The following is a 14,887-nucleotide window of genomic DNA, read 5'->3' as shown; positions in this document are numbered from 1 at the left end:
CTCTCATCACTTTGGCACCTACCGCCGTAGCCGGAGGCAAACTGAATTTAATTAAGAAATAATATAATTTATCTTAAATGCAATAATTAAGTAAATAAATTCACGAAGTCATTAGAGTATTACGGCTGACGCTGCAGACTCCACGGTAGAATGCAGGGCTACATGGGTAAACCAAACCCGTAACAGCTTTAGTTGCAAAAATTTGTGCAAAATGGCACATTGAGTTGTGCTGTTGGTAATAAATTAATTCCGGAAACTTTGGCCAGCGTTGGACTAGTAACATAAGGATCATACTCATTAGCCCTGCGCCGCCGCGGTGGCTCAGTGGCTATGGTGCTCGGCTGCTGACCCAAAAGACGCGGGTTCGATCCCGGCCGCGGCGGCTAGAATTTCTTTGGAGGAGAATTTCTAGAGGCCCGTGTACTGTGCGATGTCAGTGCACGTTAAAGAACCCCAGGTGGTCGAAATTTCCGGAGCCCTTCACTACGGCGTCTCTCATAGCCTTAGTCGCTTTGGGACGTTAAACCCCACAAAACCAAAACCAAACCAATCATTAGCCCTGCAAGGCCATGAACTTCCGCGTGGTTTGCACACGAATTAGTGGTGATTATTTTTACTGTAATTAACGAGTGCCCTCGAGCAACTAAGTTCATTTTGCTCAGTGACTCAGTGAAAACTTCCTTGAGCATTGCAACTGACGTTCTAAACTAAATAACATTTATATTTTTAATGTTTCTTTGACTGTATTTCGCTTTTTCGACATGTGCCTTTGCCGTGTTTTATTCAGCCTGCAATACTGGTGGCGTTGGCTTTGAATTATCGGCGCCGCCGTGTGTGTTCACGGACGAGGTCCTTTTCCGTGATTTTGCGCTGCACTCAGAAAACAAGTTCGTCGAGATTTTATCACGTACGAATATTAGCACTCAAACAGGCATGCGCCGCCGCAGTGGCTCAGTGTTTATGGTGCTCGGCTGCTGACCCGAAAGACGCGAAATCGATCCCGGCCGCGGAGGTCGCATTTCGATTGATGCGAAACGTTAGATGTCCGTGTGCTGGGCTACATTTCAGTGGATATTAAAGGACCCCAGGTGGTCGAAATTATCGGGAGCCCTCCACTACGGCGTTCCTCATAGTCAGGGTCACTTTGGCGCGTTAAACCCCATAAACCAAACCTATCGGGCCTGCATACCTGCGCAGGTATGACCGCACGCTTTAGTAACCCATGTAAAGCTGCAGCTCTGATCGGAATGCGGAGAATTTGCGCGCCTAGAGTTCTTAGCGAATGAAACGCACTAATGCGAGAGTGTGCTGTGTTGTATAATGAAGCGCACATCACCAGGGAGACGCTGTGAAAAACATTCCTTTCATTGCGAACTCTTTCATCGATAACCAGACCGCATCGAATGCTGCTAAGGAAAGCCGTGTGCGTTCGGATTATCACATTTCACTCGTCGCCGACTGTGCTCGTGCTTATTGTCTCATATTACCTCAGCGAGACTTAGATGAATCTGCCACTTCTCTTTTCACTACCGGGTTTGGTTCGGTGAATTTTAAAAATGACAAATCTCTGTGTTGGAAGCGCAACGGTCGTCATGTGTGTCGAATGCACGCACACGCTAAGCAGCCGAGAAGACAACTGAATCACCTCGAACAAGTTATACTTCTACACTGTTTACTAAATCAGGAAACCTAAAAAAATGAACTTGGCTGTTCGGAGTATTCTGACACCAACCCTACAAGCGAAACAGCCCACTACACCAGCGGAATCTCGCCAAAAGAGAAGTTTATAGGCGCCTGGCTGTGCTTTACAAATATGGCCACCTTTATTTGTATTTTCTGGCCTGTGTGCTACGTGGCTTGCGAATAGCCTTCGCTCTCTTCTCTGGGGATGAGATACTTTCGCCGAAATCGACCGGGTGAGCGTGCCTTCTTGTTTGCAAAAAAAAAACAAAACAAAAACAAGGTCTGGCATTTTCGGTAATGAGGTGAGGAACATATAGAGTACAAAAATAAACCGTCCACCTTGGTTAATCGTCTCATATTTATTATCTTCTATTTTTGCGCACGCCTTGTATATTTTGTGCCTCCCCAAACATCACTCCCATCTAATTGGATGGATTCTCGCTGCTCGGGAGAGATGATGGCGCTCCCGTTCAGTAAATGTGGGCGATAATTTCCCCATATACTCCCTGGTCCTCGCTTTTTCTTTTCGATGCGTTGTTCATATACGTACATAGTTGGTATAGCTGTACAGTCAGCGCTTAGCCCTCTTGGATAACTTGATCCGCGATGTTAGTAGTTTGTAAACGAAGCGTTTAGATGCTGCTTTTTAGATTGGACACTTAGATTATGCATATCGACTTAATCGATGCTTAGATTATGCTTATCGGGACGCACACATCGTCCTAATGTATATGGCGATAATGCAACACAGGGTGCAGGATGCACAACTGCCTTTCGAGGTACTCACAGCCGTGTTATCGTTTAAAGAGGATCGCTAATGAACGTTACACTCTCGCCGGCTAAGCCTGCATCCTCGAGTGTCAGCAACCTGTTAAGTTACGCAAGGAAAAAAAAAAGACAATGGAACAATGACGCCCGGTGGCATCGTGCGATGGATGCCTATTTTTATATCCACCTGTCCGGCCCTTGCGGGACTAGGCGGCGTGCCATCAATAACGGTATTTCTACCGCCACCTGTTCGTCATCCCTTTTGATGCTGTCTGTCTTTCCTCCTCGCCAACTGCGCGCTACAAGGATCGCCTTCCTCTTCGAAGTCAATCCTCGCCGCTTCTCGTTTCCCCGTAGACTTCCTCTGCCGCGTACTAGGCACGTTTGAAGTCGCCTCGGCCAACAAGTGGTACCACGACGCGACATTCGGCACATTTGCACTCAGCTGCGCAACGGAGCTTGAAGAATGGGCGCACAGAGAAGCCGTAAAACGGAGAGAGAGCTTTGAAGAAGTGCTCTTGCAGCTCTTGAGAAGTCTTCTGCTCGCAAAATAGCCTGAGAGGGGAATGAAAAAAAAAAAAAAACCGTCTGGCCATGCCTTTAAACGGAGAAAAATGGTGAAAGAGTCAGCTGAAAGAATTCCCAGACAACAGCTGTATTAAGTACACCTTTCGCTCAGAAAGCTGCGCCCGGTACAACTTTCTGGGAAAAAGTACCGTAATTATTCGATTCTAACACGCACCTAATTCTGATGTGAACCCAGTTTTCATATTCCTGAACGCATAAAAGAGAAAACTTGTGAAGAAACCTGAGCGAGGTTTATTTCTGCGTCTACTTCAGTGTTCGTCCCATTTTGACACGTATATCGTCCCGAGCATGCGCGAAATCGAAAAGAGCGAAATTTGCTCAAAAACCTGAAGAGGCGTTCATTTTTGCTTGCGAGTTAGTGGTCGTCACTCTCAGACAATTATTTTCCGCTTTCCAAGCGCTACACCATGCCGTCCTTCAAAACGTCCATCGTATTTAAACTGACACACTTCTTGAGACCATACTTAACCATGGCAGATGAGGTAAAGCCCCTCACTTATCCTGATCATGCTTTTATATCGTTCACCTACTCGCGCTTGGGCCTGGTGCTTGAACACGATCTTTCGCTCGCTTTTTCAGGCAGACATCCAGCGGCTGGAAAATGGATGTCGTGCCAATGGGTGCCACAGCCAGGTCGGTCTTCGAAGCGTTCAGGTGTCATCTTGGTCGATGGGTCAAATGGAGCTCTCTCTGTAGTGTGGTTCAAGCCAGAAAACGGTACGCGCGTTATTATGCACTCGGATGCGAAACAGTTTTTGCCAAGAAAGGTGGCCGTTAGAGTCGGGTAAATGCGGTAAGGGGGTGCTCAGAAAGGAGTTTGCCGGCCTGTCCGATGGAAAGTACATATAGCCTTGCGGGCGGGCGTGACGGCAACTTCCGACCGGAGCGCATTAACTTCAGTTCGTGAGGCCTGGCGGCTGTACGGTTCACATGAGACACGACACGCTTCGATGCGGGGTGCTAAGAAGCCGTCTATTGATCTTTGTGGAAGCCGAACTAGCGCTACGATCTTTTTGATCGCCCGCCTATGATCCTTCAGGCCCTCTAACGCCGACTCTGCCTTTCAGGGGTCCGGCAATCTGCGAACAAGACGCGACTGATCAGAAAGAATAAATGCAAACAACGGAGGGAATAGGGGAGAAAATATGGAACAAGGGTGCTAGAAAAGAGTGCGATCATTGAAGAGGCGCTGCGATAGCTTCTGTGCATGTCCAGCGTGATGATGAAGTGCTCGTACAATGCAGTTTGTCTAAGAGACCAATAGCGTCTGAAAAGGCAAATAAGAATATCATTGCACGTCGCTGCTGCATGTAGCAGCCTAAAGGGCCTAATATAGAGTCCTCTGTGAGTGGCACTTGGGTGACGGACTGCATGCATTGTTCATAGTGCGCACGTTCTTTGGCGTACGCTGGACATTCGAAGAGAATATGAAGTATGAGTGTCGTTTCTTCATTGTGTTCCCCATCCAAACGTGGCCGCTGCCTATGGGCGCAGGAGTCGACCCCGTGACCACGGTGCCCGCATCCTCGCGGCCTGAAGCGAAACGTCCTTGGCCGATCAGTGTCAAAGGCGCTACATACTGATGCGCAGCCAAAAGGCTTCGCGCCATGTCGCGCAGGGCATTCCAAAGAGCTCGCTCAAGTTACTATACAGGCTCGCTTTCGATGCTTCTGCGCAGGTCCTCGTCCTTGTACCGCTTCTGCTCGTTATTGTTGCGAGGTTTCCCGGTGTGTGCTTAGGCAGTGTCACTTAGGTAGCCTCTTTCAAGGTGCGTTCTTTCGGTATGGCGGTTGAGCGTAGGCCTGTATCGCCGTTCTCGTTAGCTTCTTTAGCATAGGAACAAAGGCGATGGGTGTCGCATATCGTATTCACGTCGGGACTGTAATGAAAAAGTAGATTCATTCCATTTTATTATTCTTTTTTGCGAGATAGAGGAGCCTCATTGTTGAATAGCACAGCTTCTCCAGCGTGTGCATAACCGTGGTAGCACGGGCTTCTTGGTGAAAAGGAAAAGGCGAATAAACTGCCTTTCGTATGGAGGACACCCAAAGAGCGGCGTACAAGGGAGAGAATGGTGGGTCAACAGGAAGAAAAACGGAGGCAGGCACTATCGACGAGAATGCGATGGCGCCACAGGGCAGAGGTTTCTCCAGGCTTGTCTGCGAAGGGAAGGAATTAAGAAAAACGATGCCATAAGCAAAGGAGCAGGACTCGAGGTAAGAGGAAACAAGCGAAGGCAAAATAGAAAATTTAGATTATCAAGAAATTTAGTGCAACGAAGATGTATGTGAAGGAAAATTCCGCGGTTGCTGGCTGCATCGAAAAACAGAACTGGGCCATTCAAGGGTGGAAGTTTGGGGAACCCTCAGAAGAAGTGATCCTTCACGCACGAGATTTTCACTTCCTAAGGTCATTGGTGTTACAGGTGTTACTGGTTTGTCCTTGCGTTTTGCGGTGTTACTGGTGTTACCGCTTTATCTGCGTGCGATTTTTCACCGAAATGATGTTACCCTTCCTCTCCATTCCACCTTTGGTTTAATACAGTCATTAACCCATTAAGACGAGAAGCGCACCAACTACGAGAACGTGTAAGGTGGCGTGGGCAGACATCTAGCCCTAACAGTAAGTCATCATCACAAAAAAAAAAAAAAACACGTAAGCATCACAGAAAAAAGAAAAAAATTGGAAAGGTCGTTAATTAAACGTGATGCGAGAAAGCTGCGATAACATTTGGATTTACCCCCGATGATTACTTGGCGCATTTACTCTAATGAATGCTGTTGCAGGGGGGGGGGGGGGGGGGGGGTAGGTCGAGAGTGGCGTTACGTTGAGGGTGGAGAGGCGGCTGGTGGTGGTGCTGCTGGCTTTCCCACCGCGTCAATCAATTCCATTTCGCCTTCGATTTCGTAGTGCATGTATAGTTGAGTGGGCGGATGGCGTACGGCGCTCCTGGAGAGTGAAGGTGGATTACGATGGAGTAGGGTGGTGAATCGAGGGTGGCGGTGGGTGGTGATCATCCCCTTAGTGAACGGCTTGCGGTGGAAAGCCTCACCTGGCTTTAATCATCGAGGCTTCACGCAAATAACGCCTGCGTTTTCGCCAAGGGCCACTATTGCTGCTATCACGGTAGAAAACTCGGCGGAGATTTGGGTCACTACTTATCCCAGTCAGTCTGCGACCACACCACGCTAGCTGCTTTGGTCGCGAACGGCCACATGCGTACTTTGCGAGAAGCCTGCGTCGTCGCTGACTTTTACACACCGCACATGGCCGTGACAGAAAGCGCCTGTTGCTGACCTTACCCGCGTCGTCCCCTTTATGCATGGCGCGCGCACCAAACGCGTGCACACGCGCTTCAAGTGGCATGCAACGTACCGAAAGCAGGGGCCAAAGGTCTGGAGAGCGACACGTTGAAGCTCTCGCTTGAGATCGCGGATAAAAATGCACGCACCCTTGTGACCGGAGCGCACTTTCCTCCTCAGCTGGCGCGCCATGATCGTATGTGTGTGTGTGTGTGTTCGTGCTTTGGCAGTTTGTGTGTTCTCAGCTGCAGCGCAAGAGCTTTTCGACATCTTTTTTCATTCCCCTTCCGCGCGGAGCCGAGCTTGCAGCACTGCTTTCACACCCACGTGCCTCTCTTGTTTCACTTCTACGTGTGTGTACAGAACCGAACAGACAAAAGCGTGGATTCGGGGCGAGGAGGATTTCAGCGAGTTTTCATTTCACAAAAGAACGAGCCCCGAAGCAGAGAAGATGGGGGCGGGGCTCTGGATGCGGCAGAAGATAAAGCGAGAGGAGGAAAGGAGGTGTGATGAGAGAAAGAGGAAGGAGAGCGTTGCTTCAGAGGAGCATAAAAACTTTTTGTTTATTTTTCGAAGCGTCCGAGCGCTCCGTCTTCTTTCCACTTTTTCGATGACGACGACGGCAACTACAACGGTGACGGCGAGGATGACGCTCCGACGAGCGCACACACTCGCACTCCGCCCCAAGCGCTTCCAAAGCGCATCCAGCCGAGAGCCGTTTCTCTGCGCTCCGCGGCGCGTCGCGACTCGCTCCTCAGCTGAGCCGCTTGAGCCTCGGCTGAGCCTCCTCATCTTTCTTTTCTTGCTGCCGTGCTTCCTTGTTTCTCTGCCCCCCAAGGCGTCTTCGCCACGTGCGCCCAGAGGAGAAAGAAGAGAGCGTCTCCGCTCGCGTTCGTTCACGCGTGCGCCGTTTTTGCATCGCGCGCCGCGGTGGACGCCGGAGCGTATGCAAATTAGGCGGCCCCAGCTCTTGGAGCGTCTCGGCTGCTGCTCTAGCTTCGGAGCGTCGCTCCCGTTCTGCTGACCGCGCGCACAGCGTGAACAAGCCACGGCGTCGGCGGCGGCCGACAAGCCTTTCTTCTTCCGCCGCGCCTGTATCGAAGGAAACGGAAGCTGCCTCCCGAACTAGCGCGCGCCGCTGTCGCCGCGGGCATCGCCTTGTTTTCCGCCGGCGCCGCCGGCCATCGCGCCTCACTCGAGGACGGAGTGCACACCCTCGCGCGCGTGTGGATAACTAGTCTTCTCCTTGTGCGCGTGTGCGTGATACGGCGGCAGCCTCTTCTCCCGACGCTCGCCTTCATCTGCTCGGCCTGCAGCGGCGGTGAGTGGACACAGCGTTTTCTCCACTGGCCTACTGTACTCTACTCTTCGGTGCGGGCAGGGCGTTTTTTTCTTTAGCCCAATCTAACCTCTGTACTCTACTCTTGTGTAGCGTGTTCATGTGCGGCTTGCTTGCGCGCGTGTCGCGAGGGGCTGTCGGACTCGTATGTACTTTGTGGCATGGTGTGGATTATTCGTTTTTATGTTTCGAAGCGCTTTCGGAGAGCTTTTGAAGACGCTGTTCTAGGTGGCAAATCTGTTCTGATCTATTATTCTATTCTACTCACCGCCCACGAAGTGAAGCCGGGGTGCCAAGAAGGGTTAAGTGTTTTCACTAGCTCGCGACTACTGAGAAAACTGCGTGTGATTCAGCGTTTCTTTGGGTTAACTGCGAGTCCCATTGTAGCTGTTCTGCTCTTGCAGATAACATCCGCAAATGGTGTCTGATACGGGTTTTTCATTTTTGCGATTCATTTTTACTAGCGAGAACACCTGGCCTTGCGCCGGCCAGTAGAAGTGGCTGTAGCTTTTTATCCGTTGTCAATTAATTTTCGTACGCCGAATGATACAACAAATTGCGAAAATTGAAAAAATTGTAATGAAATGTCACGCTCAGGTGCGTTTGCGGGTACCGGCAATTTGTGTCTGTGTCAGACAGCCACATGCTTGTGACACTGTAATCGGTGCAGGGTATCTGCTTTGCCCATTTTTTTTATTGTTCCGTTAGTTTCCAAAGCTCTGCTGCGGGCCTGACTCTTAAGGTTTTTATATTTAGGTAGACTCATGAGTACGGCTGTCCTCTACGCGGCACCTGTTGCCGCAGTGTTTTCTTTCGTATTATTTCCTTTGCTTTCCGCTCTATGGCGCTTATAGCGAAGGTCTGTGGCGGAAGAAACCACGTGCGCCCGTTAATTGCTTGAGAGGCATCAGCTGCGTAGTGATTCAGGAGATAACCATGGCGGTGGCTGAAAGAGGTAATTACGCGGCGAGAAAAAAAAAAGAGATGGGGGGGGGGGGGGGGAGCTATCAAGCACAAGGGCCTCCGAGACGCATCCGACGCGTATTGGAACATGCTTCAGACGCAAACGCGCTTCGTAAACAGATGTAGTCTCCACGCCGACGACCTCCTGTCACTCACGGGGGAAACGAGTGTGTGCGGCAGTTGGCAAGCTCTCTGGTTCTAGCGAAACGTGCTATCGGGGACAAAAGTCTCCAGGACGCGTGAGCGGCAGCCGAAGTCGATAGCTCCAGCTGTTGTCACACGGTAGCCGGAGACCAAACTGGGAGGTTGGAGTTGGGCTTACGTGTTCTAATGTGCGGCAGTCAAGTAAGGCGATTGTTGGAAGCACGGGGCACTTATATGCGCCTATGTCGATTTTCGAGTATCCTGGAGACTTTTGTTCTTAATAGTGCGTTTCACTAGCAGGAAAAGATGGGATGCTTTCACATATGACAAGCTCAAGTTGTAAAGCGCACCTTTCCCATTTCTGGTATCACGTCAAAGCAAAAATAATATGAACAGGAGTTATTGAGCTCATGTGCGTGGATTTGATGGTTTGCTTTAGTAAAGCTACAGCTAAAAAGTGACACTGGATTTTAACGTTACGAAGCAGCACCCAGAATATGCCGTAACGAAGGGCTCCTCATTAATTTCAATTCCCTGGGCATCTTTAACGCGTGCTTTAAAATCTGAGTAACCGACGCTTACGGATTTCGCCTCTACGGGGATCTCTACGGTTTCTACAGCCTCCTCTACAGCCTCTACAGATCTCTGCAGCCGCCTCTACGGGGATCTAGCCTGTGGGCCCGTAATCAGTAGCAGAACGCCACAGTCACTGAACCGCCATGGCTGGTAAAAGTTTGCCATCCAGATAACTCGCGGAGAGTCTATTTCTGAGCGCGAGCACATTATTTGAAACTCAGAACGAGTATGAAGATTTAGTCGACCAAGCTCAAATATAGCTTCAAGCATCAGCGATAAGCCCTCCTATCTTCATTGTTTTTTTTTCTAGATTAACGGCGGGCTTCCTTATCATCACCTCATATATCGTGTGCGTGGCATGAATTTTTTTTGAGCCCATAAAGATTAACTTTCATTGGGTCGTTTCCGTGTAAAAACTTGCGCCACTAATGAGCGACCAGAAATGCGATGTGCGTGTTTCGCGCTATGCTTATTTAATCTCTTTGACGATAATCTTGTAGTGAGCTCAGATTAGAAACGCTCGACACGCAGGCCCATGCTTTGCGGGGGATTCTAGAAGCGCCAGGAAGTTTTCTTCCTACAACGAAATTGTAAACTCTCGAGCGTTAAGAACGTCTATCGTGCCAAACGATAACGACCTGTTTGTTCGTCCTGGGTCTTCCCCAAGCGTGTTTAAATTTAGCGCCCGTTTTGACGTTGCAAATAAATACGGGTGACCCTTCTTCGTCCCAGAGCCGCGGAGGTTCCTTCAAAAGTGAAACGCAGCCAAGACACAACGGCTGCATTCGATTTAAAGACAAGAGAACAATTTATTCAGGCTCCTAAACTGGTCCCGGGGCATCTGCTCCGTAAACAGTTGACAGCTTCGAGGAGTGACCGACCTTGAAAAAGACTATACGAGGGAGAGAGAGAGAGAGAGAAAGGAGAGAGAGAGAGATAGATAGAGAGGAGAGGGAGGGGTACGGAAAGGGGCACATAGGCGACCTCTTATCTCGGCTGACAGCGCACGGGCGCCGTCGCTGGTTGAATCTGGTGGTGGCCAAGGAGGGGGGGGGGGGGGGGGGGGGGTGGGGGGGGGGTACTTTACGTCGAGTTCAGCGGTCGCAGATACCCAGCCTCACGACATGTCGCGTCAGCCCAGCCGGTAGCCTCTCCTCTCTCTTTCTTTACCTTTCTAATGTGACATAATAGCAAAAAAAGAAAATAGCAGAGTTGTATGATGTATCGAGTTTGGCGGCGAAAGTGGCTCTGGTGTTGGTTTGCAGGTCCCGGGCCTGTCCGGCAGGTGTTTAACCCGCGTACAGTGTGAAAGCTGCTTTCCGCGTGGATTATTAAGATCTCACACGCTCGTATCTTATTTCCGTTCACCTCCGGGGAAAGGGAAATTGATGATGAGGGAGGGGCGGGGTCAGGAGAGCCAGTTTCGGGAAAGGATGACCCCTTCTGCGGCTTCTGTGAGGGGTTCATCGCGCGTCGTCTCGAATTTGGATGAACTCGGGGATTTTTCCGCGGTGGGTCCAACGAAAGAAGCGTTTCTTTGCAGAGTTGGTCCTGCTGTACGGTCAGTCTGAAATGGTTATGTACTTTATTCAGGGCGGCCTCTGTTGGGAAATTTCCTTCAGATTAAGTACTGCCAGCCTTCGAAGAAGGCTGGCAGTACTTTTATTTATTGATACTGTTGACTCTCAAGCGAGGGTCAACCCTCGCGACCCTCGCTTGAGGGTCGTTACAGGTAGGGTATACAATGCAATGTACAACAGACAAAATTCATATCTCATAACATCCAAGTTGGGTGGCCCCGACACAAAATGTCGATAGAACGTTCGAACTTGTGCACATCCGATTGCTCGACAACTTCAACAGGCAAAGCATTCCAAATTTCGATCACATCAGGAAAAAAAGTCATGAAAAACATCAACACGTGAGTCGTAAGGCTTGATTGATCGAGTGGGGTTTGTTCTTGCGCTCCGTCTTCCCGGAGGCTGAACATATCTATCTGATTTTATCTTAAAGTGTCCTTGAATTATTTGAAAGAAAAGCTTTAGTCTTGATTTTTTCCTTCGATTTTCAAGTGACTCGAGCCCACATGAGTTTAGCATTTTCGTCACTGAGTCCCTTCTTCTGTATCTTGACGAAATAAAACGAGCGGCCAATCTTTGAATTCGTTCCAGTTTATCTAACTTTTTGGTGCGGGCTCCAGATAACAGAAGCGTACTGCAAGGATGGGCGGATGAATGTTTTGTAAGCTATCAATTTGACATCTTTTGTTGCATGTTCCAATTTCTTCCTCAGAAAGTAAAGTTTTTGGGAAGCTGTCGAGCACACATTATTAATAAATAAATAAATATTTGTTTGTGCAAGGGTGCATTGTAAGTAACGTCCGTCATTCTATGGTGCGCAAGAAGTTTCAGGGGCTCTAAGGGTGAGCGGTGTACAATGCCGTCCGGCAGCGCAATGCATAAGCGACTTTCATCTGGATTGCTAGACGGGCAGGGGAGGGCGGCCCTATTTTTCGCGTATCCGCGTCAGACGCCGCGTACTTTAAAACGTACGTTCTTCCTTTACGGCATTAAAAAAAAAAAAACGAATCTCTTCTGCACTCGTAGTGTTATGGAAAGTCAGAGTGCTCACTGAACTCCCACGTAGTCGACTTTTCAAGAACTGTGTAGGAATAGGGGCGCTCTGAGCAGTCTTCCAGGTTGGTTGCCTTGCCTATATCAAATTTCTGCTCCTATCGGCCAAATAACTTCCAAAGTTCCTCGTGCCTTCCTATGGAATTAGGCCTATTCGTATTCTGATTTCAGTGTGCATTCTGTCATGCATGTATTTAATGAAATGGACGTCATAAGAGGTTGTTGCATGTTTCTGTAGGCGCAAAGGCCCGTAGCAGAGAATATGAAGAAAACTCAAGGGAAGAACTAACTGTTGGATCTAGCTGCAGCAAAACTTTGTGAGTATTCATGTGATCACTCAGACTTCAGAAAGTATATTTGAATTAGCGCTGTCAAGCCGAATTTTTGCTCGTGCTTGGCGAAAATATAAGAGCAGTATTTATCGACAAAATATCGACTCACTGGTTATGTCCCGCGCTCATCCTAATTTTCTCTCTCGTAACACATGTCCTCAATACACCGGCGCACATCCAGGTGATATTATCCACAGGCGTTTCGATGACAGTCCCAAAGATAGTGTGCGTTCTTAGTTAAGGTCTGTGACTATTATATCCTATCCCTTAGCCTGTAGTATATATTCTGTAAGCGAGAGTGAGTTAAGCATGAATTGCCGAAAACACAGTGAAGGTCGGCCTCAATTTGCTTATCTTATCGCAGTCATCACCTTCCCAGAGCGCTTAATGTCAACACTGAGTCGAAAGGTCGAAGGTCCGAGTCCAATTCAGAATGTTACCCGCTTTTCTTGAGATTCTGGAGGAGATTCTGTGAGATCCTTGCTCAAACCTTGTTAGCTCCACCTGTAAACATAATTGAGCACTATAAGCACAATTATGATATTACTGGAAGATATCTGTAACGACTGCACAGCTACCATAGTCCCTTATAAAGTCAGCAATAAAATTTCAATAAGGGAGTTGTCAGGCAGGGAGACATTGTCTCACCAATGATATTCGCCGCCTGTTTACAGGAGGTGTTCCGAGGCCAGGATTAGGAACAGTTGGTGAAGAGTTAATGGTTAATATCTATATAATTTGCGATTCGCCGAAGTCATTGCTTTACTAAGTTACTCAGGAGGTGAGCTTCAAAGCATGATCAATGAGTTATACAGGCAGAGCAGAACAGTAGATCTTAAATTTAACATGCAAGAAACCAAAGTAATGTTCAATAGCCTCGCAAGGGAACATCAGTTCACAATTGGTAGCGAGGTGCTGGAACAGGTAAGGGAATACGTCTCTTTAGGGCAGGTAGTGACCGCTAATCTGGATCATGAAAGGGAAATAACTAGAAGAATAAGAAAATAAGAATGGGGCGGAGCGCATATGGCAGGTTCTCTCAGATCATGAATGAGAACTTACCAATGTCCCTCAAGAGGAAAGTATACGACAGCTGTATCTTACCGGTACTCACCTATAGGGCAGAAACATGGAGACTAACGAAAAGTGTTCGGCTTAAGTTAACGACAACGCAACGAGCTATGGAAAGAAGAAAGATAGGTGTAACGTTAAGAGGTCGGAAGCGGGCAGAGTGGATGGGGGAACAAACGCGGGTTAATGACATCCAATTCGAAATCAAGAGGAAGAAATGGGCTTGGGCAGGGCCTGTAATGCGAAGGCAAGATAACCGCTGGTCCTTTGAGGGTAACAGACTGGATTCCAAGAGAAGGCAAGCGTAGCAGGGGGCGGCAGGAAGTTAGGTGGGCGGATGAGATTAAGAAGTTTGCTGGGATGCGGTGGCCGCAGCTGGCAAAGGACAGGGTTAATTGGAGAGACATGGGAGAGGTCTTTGCCCTGCAGTGGGCGTAGTCAGTCTGATGAAGAGGATGAAGCATTTGGACCAGTGTTTGGTATCCTGTGGCAGAGAAAGCTCACCAAGCGTGACGGGTGCATGCTTTGATTGCGAGGTGAAGTGCGTCGTCGCACTTGATCGGGATCCATTCGACACTGTTTAATTATCACTAGCCGGAAACATTATGGCTAAATAACAGCGCTTAGGGAAAATCTTGCGCAGTGACAACTGAGAGGTCGCATTGCGCTCTTTTATTCTCTTGGCTTGGCTTCAACCGAAATATGGCTTCGACACGTAGCGTTAATTAGCCTCTCAGCTTAACATGATCTAAAATTCTGTCGAAATTTCCTTTAGCGACGAAGTGGCGGGTTAGGCGATGGGGGAGGGACGAGGGCGCAAAAAAATCTCTAGCGCCGAACTCGACGCGACCGTACGCCACTTATTTGGTGCAACAGGCGCACCGGCCTAACGAGGGCTCACAAAAACCCATACACGCAAGCACACGCGTGCGAAACGACGAAAAACGAGACCAGCGTCAGACGCGGTTAGGGAGCACTCGAGTTGACTAACCTGCGTAACCGGCGGTCACGAAGCGGGGCTAGTCAGCCACGGCGCATCCAGTCGAAGCTCTACATGAAGCACGCCAAGACGCGCTCTTAACCTCCACAGGAACGAAGCACAACGGGGAACAATAACACAACAACAAGAGCCGCGACTAACTTTACTCGACCAACCACATCGTGTCTGACTACCGCGCTCGCGAGCTTTTGCCGTTGCGACAGCATCTGTGCGGGCCTATACTGGGGCGCGTGCCTGTTGTTCGGTGGATCTGTGGCTCGATCTAGCCTTATTTATGAAGCGGCTTTCTTGTTGGAAGAAGTACGGTCTGCGCTAAACTGAATCAGTGTTTGACCTCCGAGCCTGCTGTATGACCTGCTTAGCGGGAACGAGGAGTCCAATTCTGGCTACTTGCATTTTCTGTTCGCTCGCCACTGGCAATATTAGGTTGTTGCTTCTGTATATATGTATTATTTTTACCTTAAAGAATGTTTACGAGTTATCGGCGT

At 49.0% G+C, this 14,887-nt stretch overlaps 1 protein-coding gene across 6 annotated transcripts in view; it reads left to right on the top strand.

Moving 5' to 3' along the window:
• Positions 1–14,887, top strand: part of LOC149372638 (core alpha-(1,3)-fucosyltransferase-like) — a 133,744-nt gene that overhangs the window by 66,990 nt on the left and 51,867 nt on the right. The window contains exon 1 of one of the 6 annotated variants that reach the window (XM_089567179.1): positions 6,117–7,662. The exons of the other annotated variants lie outside the window; for them this stretch is intronic. The gene's annotated coding sequence lies outside the window, so the exon portion shown is untranslated. Of the gene's footprint in view, positions 1–6,116; positions 7,663–14,887 lie in introns of those variants that run through there. 6 annotated transcript variants of the gene reach the window in all.

The sequence above is a fragment of the Amblyomma mixtum genome, chromosome 1 (assembly GCF_055824585.1).
Source record: "Amblyomma mixtum isolate Tamu chromosome 1, ASM5582458v1, whole genome shotgun sequence".
Lineage (NCBI taxonomy): Eukaryota > Metazoa > Arthropoda > Arachnida > Ixodida > Ixodidae > Amblyomma > Amblyomma mixtum.
The sequence above is the reverse complement of the archived record's forward strand: the minus strand, read 5'-3'. Positions and strand labels throughout refer to the sequence as shown.